Here is a 6,000-nt window from a genome sequence, read left to right as displayed (position 1 = left end):
ATTAATCCCTTTTGATCATGGTGCATGTATATATATACGTGTGTGTGTGTGTGTGTGTGTGTGTGGTCTTGATTTGCTAAAATTTTGATAAGGAGTTTTGTTTCTATGTTCATGAGGACTATTGGTCTGTAGTTTAGCAAGTTGTTCTAACATTTACAATGTCGTCATTCAACTCCTCACTGCCTACCTTCTTTTCTTTGGGGGGGGGGGGAGTGCCTACCTTCAAATAATATAATTATATTTGATTATTATCTCTTTTTTTAAAAAAGATTTTTATTTATCTATTCATGAGAGACACAGAGAAAAGCAGAGACACAGGCAGAGGGAGCAGTAGGCTCTCTGCAGGGAGCCAGATGCAGGAATGGATCTCAGGACCCTGGGGTCATGCCCTGAGCCAAAGGCAGATGCTCAACTACTGAGCCACCCAGATGCCCCTGATCATTCTTCTCTCTTATCCACTGTACACATGTGTTTCCATCTCCCCATCTAACCCTTGGCTGTTTTAAACATTTTCTCTTTATCATTGCTTTTCAGGAATTTGATTTTGATATTTCTTGGTATGGATTCCTCTGCTTTTTATTCCTGAGGTGCCATCATCCCTCTCTTTTGTTTCTGGGAATCCAATTATTATGGATGTTATATTGTTTGATTTTGTCTCACAGATCATTGATCCTTTCTTCATTATTGAGTTTTTAGTCTTTTTTTGCCTCTCTGCTTCATTTTGGATTGTTTGTATTTCTGTGTCATCATTTGAGTTCACTGGTCATTTCTTCAGGGTCTCATCTAATGTTAATCCAATTTAGTGTTTTATTATTTTAGATATTTTATTTTCCTCTAAAAGTTACATTCGGGGGGCTCCTGGGTGGCTCAGTCTGTTAAGCATCCAGCTCTTGATTTCAGCTCAGGTCATGATCTCAGCAAGTCCCATGTCAAGCTCTGTGCTCAGCAAAGTCTGTTAGAGATTCTCTCCTCCTTCCCTCTCTGTCCCTCCCCTGCTCATGCTTTCTCTGTCCCTCAAATACGAAAATACATATCTTTTTAAAAAAGTTACATTTGGGGGGCATGTGGGTGGCTCAGTGGTTGAGCATCTGCCTTTGGCTCAGGGCACGATCCGGGGTCCTGGGATCAAGTACTGCATGGAGCCTGCTTCTCCTTCTGCTTATGTCTCTGCCTCTCTCTGTGTGTCTCCCATGAATAAATAAAATCTTTAAAACATTTTTAAAAAGTTACATTTGGGCCTTGTTTATACCTTTCATTTCTGTCCTTATTATGCTCATGTCTTTTTCTATCTTCTTGAGCATATAAAGCATATTTGTAATAGCTGTCTTAAGCTCCTTGTTAATGTGATCATCTCATTTCTTGTTCTGTTCCTATTTATGAGTCATATTTTCTTGTTTCTTAGCATTCATGGTACTTTTGTTTAAAAAATATTTTATTTATTTATTCATAAGAGACACACAGAGAGAGGCAGAGACACAGGCAGAGAGAGAAGCAGGCTCCATGCAGGGATCCCGATGTGGGACTTGATCCTGGGACTCCAGGATCATTCCCTGGGCCAAAGGCAGGTGCTCAACCGCTGAGCCACCCAGGCATCCCTCATGCTACTTTTCAACTGGATGCTGACATTGTAACTTACCATTTGGGTGCAGGATTTTAACAATTTATAGTGTATGAGGCACGTTTCTAGTACAAAATCAAGTTACCTGGACTCACTTTAAAAAGTTTCAGACTTGCTTTTAAGTTTCACTGGGGCAGATACTTAGAAGCCTGGTCTTGGACTAGTTTATAGTCATAATTAATACAATATCTTTTTGAGATCTTGTGTATTACCTGATGCCCTAAGTATTACAACATCTTTCTACTCTGACCAGTGGAAATACAAACTGTTCCTAGCCCTAAGTACACTCCCCAAGTTTTGGCCTATTTTTGGGGGGGTGTATTTTTTTTTCTTCAGCCTCAAGTGAATTTTTCTCACCATGAGAAAGTCCATACTCAACCTAAGACTAAAGGGAAACATTCTAAAGATCTCTAACAGTTTCACTCTGTAAAGCTCCTTTCCTTCCAGAAGTTCTACCCCCAAAATTCTTACAATTTGGCCTACTCAAACTGATTTTTGTCTCCTCAATTCAGTAAGACTGCCAGGTTCTGTCTGCGTATGCACTACTTCCTGCAATTTGGCAGTAAGTTGGCATGCTTTCAGTTTACCTCACTTTTTTCCTTCCTCTCAGGGACCACTGGAATGCTTGTTGTTCAAAGTCTGAAAACCATTGTTTCAAGTATTTTGCCTGATTGTTTCTACTTGTTTAATATGTAAGGGTAAATTTCCTATCTGTTACTCCATCATGGCAAGATGAATGCTATACTTTTAACACTAAAAATGAAAATCTATCTCTACTGAAGCAAAGTAAATCTTGCTTCATTCACAATCATGCAAATGAAGCTCAGCTTCCAAATAACTAGTAGTCCTAACTTGTTTAGGAATGGCATCAGCAAGATGCCTGAATAAGACCTCCCTCACATGTATTCTACCCTCAACAATAAAAATCTGGCATTTATTCATGGATAAAAGTGCCTTTGTGGGGACTTTGAGGCCCAGGTAGGAGATTCTGAAACCATAGTTGGTCAAAGACTGAGGAGAGACATTTTGAGAAGACAGGCTCACAAGCCTGTGGCCGACTTGCCAACTGGAATCCCAGCTACAGACACAGAAACAGGCTCTATATATCTGAGAACTCAGCTAGAGCCCTATTTGGTGTTAAGTCTGTCACCAGCACCATAGGCTAAGGGACCCAGGAGGAGTCACACCCACCTGTGTAATAGACATACAGGCCTCAGTGACACCTACAGACCCTGACATGGCCTGTGAACAGGCTCCAGCCCCTCTCAACTGTGGTCCAGGAGACCCTGGAGGTAAAACCCACCAAATATGGTCAGATTGCAGATTGTGAAAGGGCCCTATAACTGGGGTCCAGTCTATCCCATCCAGTCTATGGCCAGTTTTGCTGCCACAGGGACCCTGCAGGAGACACTCCCATCTGTGTCCCTGGAGGTCCTGGAAGGGCCCTATATACTAGGCATCATCTCTATCCCACCTGCATCACAGGAAGCTGGCAAGGAACCAGGCAGGATAAATTGCAATCTGGGCCCCCAGAGATTGTAAAAGGGCCCTAGATGCAGAAATCTTTTTAACAAACAGTGTTGAAGAAACTAGATATTCACATGTAAAAGAATGAAATTGAACCCTTAATTTATACCACTGATAAAACTAACTTGAAGTGGATTAAACTTAAATGTAAGACCTGAAACCACTAAACTAAAGGAAAACATAGAGAAAACTCTTTGACATTGATCCTGGCAATGAATTTTTGGATATGACACCAAAAGCACAAGCAGCAAAAGCAAAAATAAGCAAGTGGGAGTACATGAAACCTTAAAGCTTCTATACAGCAAAAGAAACAACAGAAAGAAAAAAAAACCTATGGAATTGGAAAAAATATTAGAAAGTCATATTTCACATAAAGGATTAACATCCAAAATGTTTAAGGAACTCATATAGCTCAAGAGCAAGATAATAACAAAATACAATAATCCAAATAAAAAATGGGTAAACAGCTTGAATAGAAAAATTTCCAAAAAACATACAGATGGGCAACAGGCACATGAAAAGATGTTCAACATCACTAATTATCAGGGAAATGCATATGAAAACCACAATGAGATATCACCTCATACCTGTTAGAAAGGTATTATCCAAAAGACAAGAGACAACAAGTATTGGTGAGGATGTGGACCCTAGTGCACTATTAATGGGAATACAAATTAGTACAGCCATTATGGAATTTCCTCAATAAAGTTCAAATAGAGCTACCATATGACCCATCAATCCCATTTCTGGGTATATATTAGAAGGAAACGAAATCACTATGTCAAGGAGATATCTGGACCCCCATGTTCATTCATTGCAGCATTACTTACAGTAGCCAAGATGTGGAAACAAGTGTTCATCAATGGATAAATAGATTTTCTAAAAAGTGAAATTAATACATGCATACACATATTTGAATATTTTCAGCCAGAAAAAAAGGAGGAAATCCTGTCTTTTGTGACAACATGGACAGACTTTGAGGACATTAAACTAAATGAAATATGTCATATAGAGAAAGACATATGCTATATGATTTCACTTATATGTGGAAACTAGAAAAAGTCATAAAAACAGATCATAGAATGCTGGTTGTCAGGGGTAGGGGTGGGGGAGATGTAGGAATGTTGGTCAAAATCTTCAAACTTTCATTTAAAATGTAAGTTCCAGGGATCTAATATTCAGTAAGGTGACCACAGTTAACAATACTGTATTATATACTTGAAAGTTGTTAGGAGGGTAAATCTTGAATACTCTCACCACAAAAAAAGGTAATTATGTGATGTGATTAATATGAATGAATCTTATTGTGGTAATTATTTCACAGTATATATATGTATCACATCATCGTCTTGTATACCTTAAACTTACACAATGTTTCATGTTGATTACATCTCAATAAAGCTGAAAAAAAAGGGTACTGGTTTCAAAGCATAAACAGCAAATTTTCCTTCAAATTCCATTTTAGAACAGTTGTATAGTATCAAAGCAGAGTAATACCCAAGCCAAAACATTTATTCTTAATTTTGATACCTAATAGGAACTATTTTAACATATTATCAGACTCAATTTTTAAATATCATGGCTCTAGAGCATGAATAGACAAATACACCAATGAAACAGAACAGACAGTTCAAAAACAGACATATATGTATGCTAAACATAGCATTTCACATCTTTGGAGAAAATATATTTATGTCATTTTTTTCCTCAGAATCCCCCAATAAGCTCAGGACAACTGAATTCAAAATTATTCTGATTAAATCTGGCCCAATGAACTGGCCACTTTCTTATAATCTTCAAAGTGGACACAGGCTGATTTAAGAAGAAATCTTAGTTGGTATTATACTTTGAACCCCAAATATTGTGTTTATCTATGTATGTGTATTATACATGTTATCTGAAAGGAAGATCCTGAATTATGGGTTCCTTCTCTCAGTGCTGTGAGGCATACGAATACAAACCCAATATTTAGAAATAAGGTTTTTTGAAGAAAAGGAAAACAACTACAAACAGCAAATGTTGGTAGTGGTAATGTGGTGATAACAACCCATTATTCAAGAACACACAGGTTTCCATCATTAAAATATTCTAAAAAAAAAACCCCAACTTATTTATAACCTTTGTTTGTGGAGAAGCCTGAGGCATGAGAGGAAAAACTAATTTATATTTGTGCAATCTCATGTTCTTCTGTAATTACTCGTTGGCACGTATGCCAGTGGTTCTTTGAATTTTTAACAGGTCTGGATTTGTATGTATATGTCTAGGGAAGTTGCTGGTGTTGTTGACTGTGAATTTCATTTCCTTAGTGTTTGACCCAAAATAGCACCCAGGTATTTCACTCTCCTTAGGAGCTTGCTCTTTATAAGAACTGGCTGAGATTCATCTGCAAGTATAGGTATGAGACAGTGAAAGAGGTTGTGATTCTAGAAGGTGGTAACATTTAGAAAAGAATTTTACTCTGTTTTCCCCTTCTATACCCTGTCTAGATGGACATTACTGAAAATGAATCACAGGTTACCTACCAAGTAACCTTTAATATTTGGTTACCTAAATTTTCAGTTTTATGCATTTTTGACATTTTTTCTTATTCCCAAATGCCTTATTATTTTTTCTTTCTTTTAATTCCTTCCCTCTGTTCTCCATTCTGTTTTTTTTTCCTTAAGAATGATATAAATTAAAAAAAAAAAAGAATGATATAAATGGCTCAATTGCTTTTAATTACTACACTCTGTGACCTTTCATGTCTCCTTATTTTGGTTCCATGCTATTCCTTTTGGGTAGAATATTCTCACCATCTTTCTTTCCTGAGTTGCTTGTATGTATTCTTCAATGCTCAGCTAAGACGCTAACAAATG

The sequence above is a fragment of the Canis lupus genome, chromosome 27 (genome assembly GCF_003254725.2).
Source record: "Canis lupus dingo isolate Sandy chromosome 27, ASM325472v2, whole genome shotgun sequence".
NCBI lineage: Eukaryota > Metazoa > Chordata > Mammalia > Carnivora > Canidae > Canis > Canis lupus.
The sequence above is the reverse complement of the archived record's forward strand: the minus strand, read 5'-3'. Positions refer to the sequence as shown.